The following is a 19,912-nucleotide window of genomic DNA, read 5'->3' on the forward strand; positions in this document are numbered from 1 at the left end:
GCTCACTAGTGGATCCTTATATAAAGAAATGGTAAAGTTAAGGTGAAGAGACAATTATGGCAACTAAATAGGTCTTGAGCAATATAAAGGGCTAAATTGCAGTACCACACACAACCTGCAGACTGATGACGCTTTGTTTTTCTTATCATGGACAACCCCTTTAATTCTGCATCAATATGAAGACTCAGATACCCTATCATTAGTCCAGACACTGAAATCACAGAGGCCCACATTTAGCAAAACTAGTGCAGTCTGTACTATGTGTAGTTCAGATTAATCAAAACTGGCGCAAGGCCTTCATAATGCCCCATTCACACTATAATAATTCCTTTATTTATAAAGAGCACACAGATTACGCAGCACTGCACAGAGCTTGCAAAATCGGTCCCCAATGAGGCTCACAATCTACTCAACCTACCAGTATGTTTTGGAGAGTGGGAGGAAACCAGAGGACCCGGATCCCCGGCGCTGCAAGGCTGTAATGCTAACCATTAAGCCACCGTGCCGCCTTATAACACACTGCCATTGTGGGGACTTATATATAGCTGCTGGCTTGTGGCCGTATATATATATATCCCCTTGAAATAGATATATTTATATATAAATCGATATGAGATAAATTTGAGATAGTTACTAGATAGATAGAAAGAAGATATATATGAGATAGATTGTGGATATTAGATAGATAATTTGCTCCTCTGCGGTGGAGCTTGCAGTCTTATAATTTATAACCTTCACACCACACACCCCAGGGTATCCATAATATATATATATAATCCATATACGGTAATATATATTCCAGCATGATACAATGTCTTCATGTTGTCGGCATGTTGTTATGTATATGTGCTATAGCTGTCACATATTGGGGGTTTTGTATTTGTAACTAAATGGGGCTCAACCCCCGGCCCCTGCTGATCACCTCCAGCTACTACACTAAGGGCAGGAAGCCTGGATGAGCCGAGCTGCAGAGCTGCTCATAGTCTCTAGTGCTGGCTGTACTGTAATAAAATCTTCTTCAGGCATAATACGGTTAAATAGAAGATGTAGGAGCTAAAACAATACCCCAGTTTTACCAGTGGCTTTTATGAGGGATAATCAGGCTCTAAACTGCAGATGGAAAGGATTTTCCCTTAAATTAGAACCTTCTGGTTGGACAAGTTTGGGCTCGGAATGTTAGAAAACAAAGGGCATTGTAAGCGCCAGTTATACCATCAGTTATACCATCAGTTATACCATCAGTTATACCATCAGTTATACCATTGGTTATACCATCAGTTATACCATCAGTTATACCATCAGTTATACCCTTGGTTATACCATCAGTTATACCATCAGTTATACCATTGGTTATACCATCAGTTATACCATCAGTTATACCCTTGGTTATACCATCAGTTATACCATTGGTTATACCATCAGTTATACCATCAGTTATACCATCAGTTATACCAACCTAACCGAGACTGGACTGGCATTTCCTATTCTATCATTAGTGGCCAGTAATGCTATTCCCTTACTAGTAGTTAATATTCACTTATGTACAATAGGTCTTGGATTTACATTCGGAGGTTAAATAAATAGGAATTTACTACAAATGTCCAATATGATGAATATGATATAAACTCAGTATAAGAGGAGAGAATTTAGGATGTGTGTAGCTCAGCACCTTGTAATATTAGGACATGGGATGTATGGTGAGGAAGGCCTAATCTGGATCCCCCATTTATTAGCTACACCTGTTGTAGGGAGTTGACTTTGCTTGATTGATTGGATACAATGGAATCTGTAGCCGTCTCTCCGAGGATGCGCATGTCATGAGGCAAGTTGAACCTCTTACCTCAGGGTGTCACCGCCTACAGGAAGGTAGGGGGCAGCATCAGGGTCACAGTAGACTATTTTGCACTAACCCAGATGAGGAGACACAGACCAAATATGTGAGACTTATAATTAGCACAGTTAGTATATAGCCTCAACAACAACCTGCTTAAAAAAATAATATGAAAGATGACTTTTGGGTGGGGTGGAGGGTGATTTCAATAGTTTTGTTGGGTGAAGTGACGACTACTCTATAAATCCATTGACTAACAGATGGTAACTTAGGTAATCACAGACATTACAGACAGTCTCCTACTTAAGAAGGCCCGACTTACAGACGATCCTTAGTTACAAACGGACATCTGGATATAGGTTATTTACTGTACTTTAGCCCTAGGTTACAATGATCAGCTATAACAGTTATCACAGGTGTCTGTAATTAAGATTTATTGATAATCCTGGTTCTTATGAGAATCCAACATTTTTAAAATCCAATTGTCACAGACAATTTGACTGGAGTTACAATTATGAAAAATACAGTTCTGACTTACATACAAATTTAACTTAAGAACAAACTTGCAGAACCCATCCTGTACGTAACCCGGGGACTGCCTGTATCCTACTTTTTCTTCTCCATGAACCTCAGACAGGTATGATAACTTTTCCTGACAGCTGCAGAGTTTGACACTGAATTATCTTTGGTCTCTATAGCAAGACACATTAATTCAGAGCACAAAATAGACCCCAAAACAGTTCACGTTCCAGACAAAACCAAAGAATACAGACCAAAGAATGAATACAAACCCCCTATAACTATTACAGTACCTATACACATGCCCGCGACTGACTGCCTATATTTTAGATCTCCTAAAAAATGCAGACCCACCTTAACCTATTAGTGATCAGCTTGTGATCAGCCATACTTTTTTCAAGGGCTTGTTTTTTGCAGGATATGTTTAAATTTTGTGCTGTAAATTTTCTTATTATAACAATTTATTTTGCATTGTTTATTAGTCCAAAACATTGGTTTAGTAAGCAGATTTTGCCTCCCTTTTGTTGGAGGCTAATAAAGGAGAATGGAAAACAAAATCTGTGTTGCTTTCTTAGGCCTGGGCTGCCCTGCTTACAAGATGGCACCCAACACAAGGGGGTGTCTGCCGTTTAACTATCTTAAACGTTGAGCAGGAGAAGATTCACATAGCTTCTTTAGGTCCTAATTAGCTTCTGGCTTGATACATGGGAATTTAAAATGTTGTGTAACATAACTAAACTGTATGTAAGATCCAGGGATATAGACATCCGGCATGGAGTATACACAGCACCAGGTCCCATTCATTCTTCCATCTGGTTTTAGGACCTGCACAGAAATGGTAATGTGACCTTATATGTGCCGGTCCTGCAGATCATTGCACAATTTCTGCTGCAAAAAGCCATAATTAAGTTAAATTAAATGACAAAATACTGAAGTTCTTTCCCCTCTGAGCCTCGTCGGGTAATAATGATATAATGTGGTGTTGCTGGTCCTGTGCAGTGCCTATTGCATTTGTATTGTGCTGTTACATAGATAAATCTGTCTGGCTCGGGGAGAGGAGGGAGTGGAGAGAGTGAATTGATCTTCACATGTCATTCAGTGAACATCTCGCAGGATTCCAGTAGGTTGAGTAATTTACAGAGTCATCATTTACAGCCCCAGCTCCGCTCTGCTGAACAGTTACCTGCAGATGACAAATAGTTTCATTTTATTCCAACCTGTCCCTAAATATTCTGCCTGGCACAAGCCCCGGCTCTGGCACCGCTGCAGCCGCTCATCTTATCTAGTGGTGGATGGACTGAGCAGCCCTGGTAGGACACAACGGTAACACACAGCATGCATTTACTGGGTCTGCCCCCCCAAACTTGTGTTTTGGACATACCATATATACTCGAGTATAAGCCTAGTTTTTTAGCACAATAACCCAAACTCGGCTTATACTCGAGTAAAAAAATAAATCACAACTCACCTTTCCGGCTTCCCCCGCTGCTGGCTATATACTGGGGCAGGGGGCTGGCTATATACTGGGGCAGGGGGCTGGCTATATACTGGGGGGCAGGTGCTGGCTATATACTATGGGGCAGGGTCCCGCAGGCTATATAATGGGGAGGCTGTGACCAATGCATTTCCCACCCTCGGCTTATACTCAAGTCAATATGTTTCCCCAGGTTTATGTGGTAAAATTAGGGGCCTCGGCTAATACTTGGGCCGGCTTATACTCGAGTATATACGGTAGGTTCAGCTTCTCTCTAAATTTCATAGTTGTGTCAGAGAGACATAGGTAAAATGAATGGGGAAAAAGTAAGTTTAGATGCAAAGAATTCAGCTTACTGCATTCAGGTTTCTGCAGTGGTGTGAATGGTGTTTGGTGAGTGGATGGAAAAGTCGCTTCTTCGGCCAACAAGATATTTGTTCCATATACAAGCAAGAAAAGGGGATTCCGGGATGTACAAAAAAAAGTACAAAAAAATATTTAAAAAATTACTTTCAAAAAATAAATAAATTAAAAAGTTACAAAATATATACAAAAACAAAAAAAATACGAATATCAGGTGACGCGTTTCGGACTTAGGTATGAAGAAGGGCTAAAATGTTATGTAATGCGTCATCTGCTATTTGATTTGTCAGTATCTAAATAATTTTTGTAACTTGTTCAAAACATGTTTTTTTGCTACATTTTTTTGGATGTGCTGGAATCCCCTTTTTAAAAATAATTACCTAACCTTAAAGGACACCTGTCATCAGGTCTGTGTCACTAGTCCTGTCACCTCTACCTGTTGGAGCAGCTCACAAGGATCCCATCCCAGCCTTTATCTAGTTATTTCATACATTATTCATTGTAAAATCATCTATTCTTTATCCTGTAAATGAGGCTGGTCACATGGTCAGAGGCAGTGATGTCACCCCTGTTACCCCTCCCCACTCCTCCCCCTGCTCAGGTCTGTGTGTAATGTATAGTAAAGCATGGCTAGTGTGTGTGCTGCATCTGCTGACATGCTGCATCCTCCTAATATACAGGTGAGAGACACAGACATCAGCTACACATGAATCTGACATGTTCTGCTGTAACATGGCTGCCTGGAGCTGCTGTATCTCTCCTATACACACACACATGCACACACAGGCTGCAGGGGGCGTGGCCACCAGCACCAGGCAGCACATCATCATACAGCCTCACATCATTATATAGGCTGTCAGTCATGTGTATAGGTGTATCTCATACACACAGGCTGCAGGGGGCGCCAGCACCAGGAAGCACATCATTATACAGCCTCACATCATTATACAGGCTGTCAGTCATGCACTGGGGGTGTGGCTGTGCCTCCCACTCATGAATAAGGTGGACAGCTTGAATATGCTAATGCTTCATTGGACATTTCACAGGTCATTTGCATACAGCTTTAGGACCTCATTGCTTAGGTTTACAGGCATGTAGAGGGACAATGAAGGGATAGAGGCGATGCTCTCTAATGGCAGTTTATGAAAATATATTTAGTTTAGGGGGGTTATTTTGCATGACGGGTTCTCTTTAAAGGGGTTGTCCAAACAAAATAATTTATTCTCCATCCACAGGATAGAGGATAAGTGTCAGATCCCAGTGGTGGGGGGTCTGACTGCTGGGTAATGGGGACCAATATCCCCCCTAAATCCTTCCTATGAATAACGTACATTCCTGAGTGGTGCTACATTTACTTGTATGTGCCCCATAGATATGAATGGCACTGATCAAGTAATGAGTATTGATCAGGTAAGTACACCAATTCTTCATTTTATAGGGAGGGTTCTGGGGGAATTTTTACCCCCCTATAAGTGAGCAGGACCCTCAGTCATCTGACACCATGAGGCACATTTACTTACCTGGTCCATTCGCGTTCCAGCGGCGGCTTCTCTGACGAGCGTTCGGGTCTTCCGGCGATTCATGAAGGTCCTGCGCCCGATGTCCACCAGGTGGCGCTGCTGCGCCGAAGTCCGCCGATGTGCCCCGGAGTTCATCGTCTTCATCGTGGTGCATGTGAGTATGGCCCGTGCGACCATTTTTTTTTTTAAAAATGCGGCGGTTTTTCAGAATCTGTCGGGTTACCGCTCGGCCACACCCCCTGATTTCCGCCGCGTGCATGCCAGCGCCGATGCGCCACAATTCGATCGCGTGCGCCAAAATCCCGGGGCAATTCAGGGAAAATCGGCACAAATCGGAAATATTCGGGTAACACGTCGGGAAAACGCGAATCGGGCCCTTAGTAAATGACCCCCCATGTCTTATCCTGTAGATCTTCTTTAGTGAACAACCCCTTTAAATTACCATCAATTTACAAAACAGCAAAGTAAGGGGATAGTGGCATTTGATACCATCTGTGTTTGCTTTTGCTTCCCTTGCCAACATTAAAGGGGTTGAGAAATATGTCTCTTTTCTTCCAAAAACAGCTCCTCCACCAGTCATGTCTGTATAGTTGAGCAGCAACACCGGAACAAACCATAGTCAGGCGTGGTGCTGTTTGTGTAAGAAAGACAGGGGCGTAACTTGAGTGGGGCTATTACTATAAACCATACATTACAGACTTTGCACTGGGGCCCATCAACTTCTAGTCATGTTTTTCAGCCTCTAGACAATCCCTTCAATTGGAGCAGTCATTACAGACAGATATGTGTGACTGCGCTGGGATTACAGGATTATGGTTGTAGCCTCCTACAAGTGTCATTGGATGGCGATGAGACCTGGTGGACCAGGGGATCAGACACTTATTCCTCTTTCAGTGGATAAGGGAATAGTTGTTGTAAGTAAGGGCATCCCCTTTAAATAACGTATATAAACTTCCTATGTGGTTTCTCTCCTCACGGTGACACAGAGTTTCTTTGCCCAGAGGCAGTCGTGTCCCTGCACTGATCACTGGACCTGTATAATAGACTGATATATATATATGGCCGAGGGCTATACAGTTTGTATATGTGTACACGTCAGCCATGGTTACATCACACCAACGCTCCTCAATGAATCCTGGAATCCGAAGCAACACTTGGAATGGCAGCTTGGCGACAGATCCCACTGGATCAAATATCACCAGAGCTGAGCGTATAATACTGCAAACCGTGAATTCCACCGAAATCTGGAAATAGCATTTTATAGGGGGAGGGGAAGAGAAGCCACTGATATATAACTATTTACTCCTCATAGAAAAGAACCCCTCCAAACAATGATAAATTAAAAGTTTTACAGCTAGACAAACCCCAGGTCCCCTATTTCTCACCTGATATAGATATTTGGTGTTGTTTTTCTTTTTTAATTCACTAATTTGGTTGAAATAAACAGAAAATATTCCTGTCCTTTTGTTTTAGCCCTGTCTTCCCTATTATGTGTGTTAATCCACTTTAGGAGCGGAAACAAACACGGGAATACCAAAAAGGAGACATATTAAAAACTATGTTATCACTTTTTCACAAGTCGTTATTGTGTTGATTTTCTGTTATCATATATGGGTTTGTTTTTTGTCGGGTGGGTTGTATTTATTTAATGGCAGCATTTTACAATTATATATATATATATATATATATATATATATATATATATATATATATATATATATACCGTATACGTTTTCAACTGGCTAAAGCAGTACAAAACTTTGTACATATAGATTGCCAATTACTTGTTATAGGGTTTCAGGGTTTTTTTGGATTATAAAACTTATTTTTTTGTGCCGCTGGTCTACAAATCAGTTGACCAAGGGCAGCATACTGCCGCAAATGTATCAGACGACATTCAGTTTGCAGTGGATCTGAAATTTTTGTTCTCATCAATAATTACATTTTTTAACTACAGGACTAAGATATTCTACCTTCCTCCAGTTGTGTGACTGATTCTTATAAAAGTAATACAAAAGAGGGGAGGGTGGTCTAATAGATTGGCAGCGGGCAGTCTATTACCCCTGGCCTCCAATCTTCTGTGTTAGATCCCCATTTACTATGGTAACCCAAGGATATCATCATTTAATTCACTCCACATGAGATTCTTATCTTTAAAATGACACCAGCAACACGTTTCTAGGAGCTACAGCGCCGAAGATAGAGGCACCTGAAGTGAAACACCCCTTGCAGTCTCGTTTCAGGTAAAATATGACTCTTCTCTGCTCATTGTCACATGAGGGGATATTTTATAGTTACTTAACTTTCACTTTAAATTTCACTTAAAAGAAGGAAAGACATTTCACCCCCTACCCATGTACTGGGAAGCAGAAAAAAGTTCCAAATTTGATAAAATTAATGAAAAAATACATTTGTGCCATTTTCTTGTGGGCAGTTTTTATGGCTGTCACTGTGCGTTCCACATGACACCTTCCCTATATTCTTAGATTCGGGATATTTCGATAGGTTTTATTGGGTTTTAATAGATTTTTTAAAAATGAAAACCTTTTGTCCAAAAAAATAATAATAATTATTTGTACTTTGGCATACAGACCTGTGTAGAGTGTTATTTTTTTGCAGGACGGGATAACATCTTTATTTCATTTTGACTTTTTAGGACTGTACAACCTATTTAAAAAATTTTTAGGAGTTGCAAAAAACGGTCTGGACATTTTAGCGCTATTTTCTACGGGGAGTGTGAATTTTGGGACGTGTCAACACCTAACACGTTTATAATAATTCCTTTATTTATATAGCGCACACAGATTACGCAGCGCTGCACAGAACTTGCCGAATCAGTCCCTATCCCCAATGGGGCTCACAATCTAATCAACCTACCAGTATGTTTTGAAGTGTGGGAGGAAACCGGAGGACCCAGAGGAAAGCCATGCAAGCACAGAGAGAACATACAAACTCTTTGCAGATGTTGACCTGGGTGGGACTCGAACCCAGGACCCCCAGCGCTGCAAGGCAGAAGTTTATGATTTTACTACTACTTGCAGGTATCTCCATAGCCGTTCTCCATAGTGCAGTACATTCTCCATAAACGTCTGACAAACCGGGATTACTTTGTTAGTATTTCGAATATGCGCCAAGTCTAAGCTGCTCTTCTTATTTCAGACAGCAGGTGGCAGCGATGGTCTGATCTCTACATTAGGAGACGTCCTTTACATTAAGACATCTGCAGGTACAGTGCACGCAATAGCTGCTGGATCTTACATCATGATGATACAGGTTACTACCTCCAGGACCATTTTGCCTAATTTATGACCTCCTCCAGTTCAGGACTGCGGTAGCCGCTCCATAGAACACCATAGATACAATTTTGATACAATATCTTTATCTAAGAACTGTCAATTAACAATGAAGAGGAGGGGGATGGATCACCCATGGGTCCTCTTCTTAGGTAGCACTTACTTTACTTTTACCCATCATCATCACCAATGAATACCCGGCAATGCTAATTTATCCCACTGATGGTGGCACAGTCCCCCCGGTAATGGCGCCCAATACTTTTGCGCTTATAATTGTGATGGCAGAGGTGATATAGTCTTATAATCCACCCCTGCCCATGTGCCCTGGGGCATCCAAGGCTGCGTATTCCATTGGAAATTCATTATAGATGATAGAGGATGAATGTGCAGCGCGTCACACTGCACATGCCCATAGAGGGGCCCCTGAATGAACTCCATGTAATGCTGCATTTCCCAGGAGACATGTCTGTCCGGCCTCTGAGGTCCAGGGAGCAGCTGTCATTCTGCATAATATATATATACGAACCCCCAGATTGACCCCCCTTGGCCCCCCAATTCTTTGCAGCCCATCAAGCGTGATGCAACTTTTGCTTATATGCTCCAGCCCTATCCGAAACATTCCCCCCTGTATCCGTACAGATCCCTTGGCGCAGACTTGGTGCACGTCGCTGCCTTCTGCAGCTGTTGTGTTAAAAAGTTAATAATATTCATTGCTGGAAGACAATGTGGATTATTTATCTGTTTTGTAAGGGTTACCCCCCACCCCCCGCCCGCCTGAGAAGGGCCGCAGTGTCTGAGCCGAGAGCCCACGGGTCACTGTGTAAGGCGGTGCGTGTGTCCGTCCGCACAGCTGGGCTTGTATACATGTAGCCATTGACTGTATACTGCTTTGTCATCACCCGTGTAAGTTACCAAGTGGTAGACACAAGTATGAATTCATGTCTAGGATAATACCGCCCCCTCTGGTGACAAAATACACGACATGTGGGCCACAAGAGCTTGCAATCTAGAAAGAGGTTGCTACTCTCTATTCTTATCTCAAACCCCAGAGCATCTTTGAGCTGAAATATTACATATATAACACTCACATATGTCTATACGCCTGCATTTACGGTATATTTTACACACCAGGGGGGTCACTTGTAAAGCGATCGTCATTGCTGCGGCTTCTTCCTGTGCATCTGCAGTAAATAATTGAATATATGGAGCGTGGAGAGTCTGATATAATACAGTGCTGCTGAAATACATTACCAAAATAATACCGCTATAAAGTGCATAAATAATACTACAGGCAGTCCCCAGGTTACGTACAAGATAGGGTCCGGAGGTTTGTTCTTTAGTTGTATTTGTATGTAAGTCAAAACTGTATATTTTATAATTGTAGATCCAGACAAAAAAAAATTTGGCCCCAGTGACAATTGGAGTTTAAACATTTTTTTTGCTGTAATGTGGCCAAGAATTATCAATAAAGCTTCATTACAGACACCTTACAGCTGATCATTGCAATCTGGGACTATAGTAAAGCATTCAGAAAGCTTCACCAGAGGTCAGAGGGGTCTGTCTGTAGCTATGAGTTGTCTGTAAGTCGGGTGTCATTAAGTAGGGGACCACCTGTATACATAATTATCTAATATGTTCTGCAGCTGGTCTAATGTTATTATACGTAATCCAAATAATACCATGAATAATAAGTTCGGGCAGCATGCTGGGTCAGTGGTTAGCATTACAGCCTTGCAGTGCTGGGGACCTGGGTTCAAATCCCAGGGTCAACATCGGCAAAGAGTTTGTATGTTCTCTTCATGTGTGCGTGGGTTTCCTCCGGGTCCTCCAGTTTCCTCCCACACTCCAAAACATACTGGTAGGGTGATTATATTGTGAGCCTCATTGGGGACAGGGACTGATTTGGCAAACTATGTGTGTGCTATATAAAGAATTATTATTATTACCAAAATAATATTCCTATAAAAAGGGATAAATAATACCATACGTAATTATGTAATATGTTCTGCAGCTGCTCTGCTCAATGCTATCATACATAATCCAAGTTATACCACGAATAATAAGTTACCAAAATAATACTTCTATAAAGTGCATAAATAGTAATATTATACTCTGGGCAAATAAGCTAAAATAATAATACCGCCATAATTGTATGGGATGTTCTGCAGCTAGTCGTATCTTACAATGCATCCCTGCTCAAATACATTTATATATGTCCATAAATAATACCGCCACAAAGTTGTCAAAAAAAAAAAACTGTGCCCTTCCAAGAGCAAGTCATACCTCCAGTATTTTGTAATATATTCTTGACTTCTCCCCTGCTGGTAGTGCACTATATAAGTACTGTTATTTTACTACTGTGCTATTATTTCTGCACTTTATGGCTGTATTATTTATGTAGCATATCTACCATGCTTAAGTACAGTATAATTTGGTATTCACTTTTCTCCAACTGGGAATATCTTACAGTGAGTGCGGCGCTGCTTTAATATTTTCATACACTACCAAAATAATTCTGCATGAGTAATAACACCAACTATGTATAAATAATACTGCCCCCATAAACCTAAAAATTATAGCACCAAAAAGGGCACTTTTGGGTTTTGAAATAGGGCGTGTAAATAGGTTATCATGATCAGTATAATAGGGTTGGACGGGTCTACCCATGCATGTACCTGAGCAAATATCTCAGAAATGGCTGCCTCCTTAGGAGATCAGTGATCGACCATGGAGGGATGTGTAAGTGCACACGGTAGATGATGTAATTACCTGTGTTTTAGAAGATATAAAGTAAGTATTCGGGGGTCTACCAGCCCAGACCTTCATTTAGAAAGGTTGTATGATAATAGAAAAACATGGCAGCTTCCTACGGGATACAGCGCCACTTGTATCCACAGGCTTTGTGCGGTATTGCACTTCAAACCCATTTACTTGAACCTTTATTCAAGACCATATAGTTGTGTAGAATTACTTTTGGTAGGATATTCATTCAGGGTGGCATCTGGTCTAGAAGTCATAGCCTCCATCACTTTCCTGCACCTCCCAGGACCTATGTGTGACTTGATGTTCTGCTTAGCCCATTGGGCCTTTCAGGTGCTTTGTCAAAAATGGCCGTGTATTCCCTATACTACAACCTAGGATAGCCCCAGTTTTCAAATGAGTCGCTGGAAGTCCTTACCACCCAATCTGTGTTTGCAAATTTTGGTAAGAATATTGACGCCGTGCCAATTTTTTCCAAATCCCTTAACCAGACCTGTGTGCATTGGCAATCCCTTCCAGTAGTGAAATGATTTGCCTGGATAACAGAGGGTGAGCAGGGCCTGAAAGAGAAAAGAAGAGGGAAATTTGCAACACAAGAAAGAGACAATCCATCAATTTCCTAAATAATGAGAAGCTGAGAGAGAAAGTGTCCCCTCCTCTACGCCGCCTTTAATTCCAGAAGGGAGAAGAAATAATTCTAAGAGGACATGGTCATTTAAAGAACACAGAACAGCAGCGGCTGATGGCTTTGTATGGCAGTATTATTTAGTGCTCATCCAGAGCTGCATGGTGCGGCACAATGGGCAGATGTCGTTACCTACCTATTAGCATAGATCCATCTGGTAACATCCAAAAAGGGGGGTTTTTTTATACACAATTTTCCCCCCAATTTTTAAAAAATTATTTTCATATTTATATAGATTTTATTCTTCTAGTTATTCATGGAATATTCATCACTGGGTATGTGCTAATATTTGATCCAGTCTGTGAACTACTAGGACGAACCTATCCCCAGCACCTGCTCCCAGTACCGATATCTTAGGCCTCAATGTCATCAAAGCCTCCTTGGCACCTAACCAGTTAACGGCGATACCTTCCCCATAACTATCTCATCAATTGGCCATGGTAAATTCCTCTACTAGTTTTCCCAAATCTCAATACTGACGGGGAAAGGCAGCGCTGAGGATCAAGAGCTTATATGTAAGTAGTATGGGAGGGTTCGAGGAGGTGGTGAAGTGAAAGGAGCAGGGAGGGGGGTGTTTGCAGGTTCTTGAGTTAAGGTTTTTTTTTTTTGTTGGGGGGGGGGTTGCCTTTAAGAGGTGGCAGGCTCCAGATTGCAGCTGCTGCTTCTCTGCTATGGAGACAGTAGAGATTCATTACTCTAAAAACACAATGACCATTTATCATCCTGTGGTGTTATTCAAATTCAGTACCATCTGAAGGCCTGCCCCATTCTTTTCTATCCCTCCTCTGCAACACACTCATTGTTGTGTGACTGAAGTAAAAAAGCCTTCAAGGACCCAACAGAGCATCAGAGACATCCAGCAAAGCTCAAGACGAGGTCTCCCGAGCGGATGGACATTCACCTACGACGCCTTTCACTATTTCCTACTCTTTATCCGGGTGGACGGAGCGACGTTACATGGAAAATCCAAGACCACCACCACCGATATAAAACAGAGGATTCCTTGGGGTGGACCTCCGAAGGAGTCATCCTGCCACCCCCTTATATACTTCCAGGTACCCAGTGTGGATCTGCAATTTTTATTTTTTATTTTTTCCCCGGGAAGCCTACTCTTCTCAATACTCAAGGGTAACAGGTGCAGAACCAAACATCTGTCCATCCATTCCATCGTGGACAAACACATCATTTCCGACCATTCCTTACTCTCCACGACTTGTATTAAAGCTCTCATCCGGGTGAGAGAAGGTCGAGGGATGGGAGGAGAAAATCTGTAGATTTATTTAAACTACTCCTTGGGATAACCTAGAATTTATTCTGAATGTTTTTGAAAAAAAAAAACATTTTTTCCTACATTTTGCCGAAGCCATGCAGATGCCTTCATGATGTATAGAATGTGTAGCTTATACTGTACGCTCTACGTGTTGGTGGGTTTTGCGTTGCAGGAGATGTTTTTTTACGTTGTTTTCTTGCATTTCAAATTCACATGATATAAGGTGGGGTGAGTTTTTTTTTTTGGCGTCCCAGGAAGTGCCCCTGGAGGGGGTAGGTGGGAAGTGCTGTGTTTTCCGCAGGTCTCCGTTCCTTCTTGCTGCATTCATATTTCATTTTGCAATCAAGATCTAGGGATCTGGAAGAAGGAGGAGGAGGAGGTGCAAGCGGAGGGGGCAAGATCTGTGAGATCTTTGCAATGGGGGGGGGGGGGCAATAAATTGGAAATTATTTTGCAAAATAAGCAAAAAGGTTTACATTTGATAACATTTTTTTTTTATAGAAGAACTAAAATTCTGTATCTTATTATCTTCTTATTTCGAAAATGTTTTTGAAGTGAAGGATGTTGTTTGCTTGTATCCGGTCGCAGCATATTGTAGGGTTATTAACCTTTCCATTGAATTGTATTTCGGAGCTGCTTTCATCTAGTAATAGAAGGGTTAAAGGAGCAGACTGGGAGCTATAATTAGTGAGTATATGGGGATCATGCTGTTTGTGTACATTGCCCAAGCTGCGTTCTGATGAAGGGGCGACTATATGTGGGGGAACCCCCTGAGCAAGGGGGGCGGAGGGCAGGGTCTGGGGGAGATCAAGGAGCTACGGACACAGCTGGACACACAGGGCGCTCGCTACTGATTGTCCAAACGCAATTCTTGTTTCAATAGAGATTCCCAGCCAAGAATTGTGTCTGGACATCTGTGGCTAGAAGTCTAGAGCTTCACGAACCAGCACGGAAACTTCTCAATCACTCAGATTCTCTCACTTCATGTTGGTGCAAATTTTTTTATTTTATTCATTTATTTGTTTTTTACAGTGAAGAAAAAAAATTATAATAATTCAGATACTTTGTTTGTGTGAACCATTCTGTATATTAAACTGTATATTTAATTTTCCTTTTTTTCCATATCATAGGAATTTATTTTGTGTATTTTTTTCCCCCCAAATTCAGTGACTTAATCTTAATGTATAGGGAAAAAAAAAAAAAAAATTCTAAATAAAAATAATTCTGCAAGAGATTTTGTTTTATTTTTTTAGAAATATATATTTTTTGGACAGTTTTTATTTAAATATGTGTGTACTTTTCTTTTTTTTTTTTTTATAAATTTATAAAGGAAATTCAAATTTGCTTGTGTATTAAACTCTAAATGAAGAAAAATAAAATGAATATGCACAGGCCTGCAAATATATTTATACATCACACATTTGTAAAATATTGCAAATAAATTAGCCCTCCAAATGGTATTTTACAAATGAAGAGTTTTATTGATTTTTTTTTTCTTCTCGTACAAAAGGGGCCACATTGTATTCAGTTTAGTCATCCCAAATCCCGCCATGAATCCGACCAATCATTTTGCAATTATTTCCTTGCATTATTTGTAATGGCTGATGGGAAATTGTAATTTTTAAAAAAAATTTTTACAACTTAGCTGATGATTAGAGGGACTTGATAGTCTTTATTATGTATACAGACAAATTTATACACATATAAATCGATATTACATTATATTTTTTATTTTTTTTAAGGGATAGTCAATTTTTTTTAGTGTGATTTACCCCCAGTGGTTAGTGGTCGTCAGCAATGATTACACAAGGATAGACTAATATAATCCACATATAAGTATGTATGCACACAACGTTCACATGTGCTGGTTAATATCTGCTGCGAGGATCCGGGGCTCATATCTATTCAGGCCTTGACAAAAAGGCCTAATCCTAAACCTAACAGTAACCTCTCTGCTACATATCTCCCTCCCCCTGGGGGGTAAAATCACCATGGATATTGGGTTGGCGAGTAGATGTGTATGTTTATGGATTAGGTTTATGCTGCAGTGTGCATTTTATATATAGATTATGCTGCTTTTTTATGTTATATTTCTATTGTTGCTATAGATTTTGTAGCAGGTGCACACAATGTACAATCACAAAGTTATGGATTGTCTAGTCAATACTATGAAAAGATTGTAAGCCTTTGTGTATAGTTGCATTGTGTATGACACAGGGTCATGTGATGACGAGTCTGGGCCCGGCTGCCATTACCATACAACATATAGATCATGTATGTCAGCGGCGCCTCTCCATTCCAGACATACGTCTCAGGCATTGCGCCATTTTACCATGAGGTTAATACAATGACCGGCCATTGGCAGTGTATGTGGTATAAAACATAATGATATAGTATTTCCTCATTCTCAATTCTGCACAATATTTTCTAGGAGATTTCCCTTTAACACCCCACGTTCACTTTGTCATTTTACCATCATCAATAATTCTATAGCAATTTACCACAACCACCACACCTACAACACCCCGGCGTGATCCATCTCCGCACCCAATCAATCAATGTCACCAATACACGGAATATTCCCGTTACACGCCAGTAACACACCTCCATCACTGCGTCATCCTGCCGCTTTGTCATTCCTACACAGCGTAAAAGTATCACATAGTAGGATATAGAAGGTATAAATGCTGATCACATCATCCATATACTGACCTGAGGCTATATGTCAATCACTGTCAGGAGGCGGCAGTCATGACTGGCAGATATAGACAGCAATACTATCATAGACTACAGGCCTATACATTGCTCTGGTAGTAGGACATTACACCCGCACAGCATTAGCATTTAGTTTACCACCAAAATTTACATACATTTTTTTATTTTTTTTAATTTTATTTTGCATTGCTGACCATTTCCTTCTCAATACACAAATATTAATTCACTAAATTAACAGTATTAGTACTAATTTTTTTCAAGACTGCAATACCTGGTGCATTAACATTCCATTATATTTCTGCAAAAAGGCTAAATAAATAAATAAATCATTTCTTAGATCATTTTAAAATTATTTTCTATTATTTGTAGTCAGGTTTAGTTTGTGTGTATGCACATTTTAAATACCTCTTGTATTAATGGTAATTTGTAACATTTAATTGTCTTTTTTATTCAGTATTTACGCATTTTTCTAAAAATGTTGTGCCTGGATACGAGAAAATGATAAAGATTTAAAGGGTGTCTCTTTGGCACTGTCAAAAACATGAGGGGATAGGATTGTTGTGTTTGTGTTGTATAATAATGGCTCCTCCTCCTGTCCTCATCCGTTATTGCCACACACTGACTGCAAACATAACCATTAGACGAAAATAAGACACGCCCACAACTGACAAAATACCCGATTAAAAGGGGCAGCACCAAATTTTGATCGCTTGGGCCTCTTTTTTAGATGTAAAATTTAATGAATTACAAAATGAACTGTAGTAAATTTCAATATTTCCCATATAGGAATTTACTGTACATGTGACTTCTTAAAAACCATATTTGGCTGTAATGAGATTATAGACAGTAGCCAGGTGTTCCTAAAAATTAATCAACCATATATTGATGATGTCACTATGACATCACTCTGACCATAATAATACAATACTTACACAATTATACTATTACCCAGTGTAAACTTTATAGAGTGGCTGCATCAAAAGACAAACTTTACTTTACAAAAATTACCTAAAAACAAAACCTAAATTATGAAATGTCAAAATTTGTATATAAAAGCGAAGCCAACAAAATAGGAAGAAGTGTCATCTTATTATAAGACTGGGGATTTATCTTAATATTAATAATATATACATAGTAAATGATATTAAAAATGACCACACAATAAAAATAACCCAAATTTAATAACAGAGGATACAACCAATCTAAAGCCACTTTCTGTTTTAAGTCTTCTATATATTATGTAATCATACAAGTTATTACTGAACCTTTACTAGGCTTTATGTATAAAAAAGAACAAAATAAAAAGTTGAAATTTGAAAACGTTATTTGATCTTTATTGAAACCAATCAGAACACAGACTTAATTTTTCAAGAGCACTATAAAAATTTAAAGTTGTGTTCTGATTTGTTGCTCAGGACAAATTGTTATAAGTTTTTGTGAAATTGTGGTATTTACCATTGCGACCATATTCATGTACTGAAGAAGAGTAATGTGACCGGTTCTAATGGGCAAGAACTTTATTACACTACACAAGGCCTTTATAATCTTGGGAGGTCACATACAATACATTAACATTATGAGGCAGCAAACCCGAACACAAAAACATCTCATCTTTACCAAAAATGTGGCCATAATGTTCATAGTTATGAATAAAGTATTCGCCTTTTAAAACTGAAATGTAGATCCAGACTAGTTTTAAGCAACAAGGCTATGTCGCTCTAATACATGCCCTATGTGTGTTTATTTTATTGGCTACTACAATAATCTAGTGCAACTCCATTGAAAGGGGTAGCATAAAAATTAGAAAGACATGGCTGCCTTCTTTCAGAAAAAAGTAGCACATCAGACCATGGGATGTACATGGCAATACACGTCCGCCCAAGCCAAGCAGTTATACAGTTAATTTCTGAAAGAAAGGCAGCCATGTTTGACCAATACTATACAATCCTTTTGCATATTTCTTCACAAAATGGCCGTCTCAGCTGTAACACAGTCTGATGTTGATGTGCAGTAAAGTTATTTGATTACTAGAATGCAACTTCACACTAGAGGTCTCACTGGAACAAAGAATCAAGAAATTATATTTAGCGTAGTAAAAAGAATAATTTAGGGAATGGTATCGCAATGTGGACAAATGTATTTTGTGATACCAAGGCCTTTCCTGCGACGTCAATGGATCCCTATGACCCTGGTTTCACTTACTGCCACCTTCTATAGAAGCACAAACCATGTGTATGCTCGTCCTCCACCAAATCTAGATGATACACACACACACATATATATATATATATATATATATATATATATTAATAGAAGCCAAGTCATGCATGTCACTCCGATCACCAAGGCCAAGCTGCAGCCATGTTGTAATTTCTATAGCAATTACGCAGCCCTGTGCACTCCTATAACGGAATTGAAACCCCATGATGGCTACCTTCTGAATATCTATGAATATCCAAGTCCTGTATCCACCAGCACCCCATATATGATGAAGATAGTCTACATGACAGAAAATTTGTTATTTCTTAAATCATACAGTCACGCCATGTAGAGAGTTGTCATTTTACAACTGATGTACAGTCACAAGTTCAGGTCCAATGTCATAAATTGGGATGTAGTCTGATGTAAATGTTTTTATTTAACTTGTATAGCTGTATCGATGCACACACACACGTCACAAAATGGCTGTCCGTCTGAGGTAAAAAGTTTTTACTATATGCATATCTTTATTGGTAAACACACTTGAAATATGGCTACTCATCTGAGGTAAATTTTTGTACTCAAGCCATACCTGTATCAAGAAATATATTACAAGCATCAAGCTACTGAAAAATTGTAATATTGGGTTGTTTATTGAGTTTTTTTACTGAGTTGAAAGAAATTGTACCCATGTTAGCAAGGCACACACACACCACAAAATGGCTGCCCATCTGAGGTAAATGTTTTAAATCAACCCATACCTGTATGAAGAAACACACTCCACAGTATAATTACTTATTAAGGTAAAAAAAAAAAATTTCTCAACTTAGTACCTAGCAAAAAACACATGCCCAATATGGCTATTTGTACTTGCTGCATACATGTATCAAAAAACACATTGAACAAAATGGCATCCCAACGCATTTAAGCGTCAAACTACCGTATTAAAAGAGTATTGATAGTTTACACATACCGTACCTCTAAGAAATTATCAAAATCTGATGTTTCTCTGCATCATCAGTGGGAGATCAGCAACATAACTTTTTCTATGTAGTATATACTAGTTATGCGCCATATTAATTAAACGGAGGTGATATTAGACCTCTTTTGAGTGGTGAATAATTAAAAAAGGGCCATATATATAATTTTTGCCTGCATTAAGGGTGGTCTTTTGGATAAAACAGTAAAATAGAAAAGTAAAAATTCAATAATTTAGCTGTATCTGCAATATGCAAGCAAATTTGTGAGGAATGTAGTCCAATAAATATATATGAAGCGATTCA

General features: G+C 39.6%; 1 protein-coding gene across 1 annotated transcript in view; it reads right to left on the reverse strand.

Annotated features, from left to right (window-relative positions):
• Nucleotides 1-12,286, reverse strand: part of CERCAM (cerebral endothelial cell adhesion molecule) — a 98,075-nt gene extending 85,789 nt beyond the window's left edge. Inside the window, exon 1 of the mRNA XM_072124537.1 lies at nt 12,179-12,286. The gene's annotated coding sequence lies outside the window, so the exon portion shown is untranslated. The remainder of the gene's footprint in view (nt 1-12,178) is intronic.
• Nucleotides 12,287-19,912: the final 7,626 nt, after the last annotated feature.

This window comes from Engystomops pustulosus, chromosome 9 (assembly GCF_040894005.1).
Source record: "Engystomops pustulosus chromosome 9, aEngPut4.maternal, whole genome shotgun sequence".
NCBI classification, from domain to species: Eukaryota; Metazoa; Chordata; class Amphibia; order Anura; family Leptodactylidae; genus Engystomops; species Engystomops pustulosus.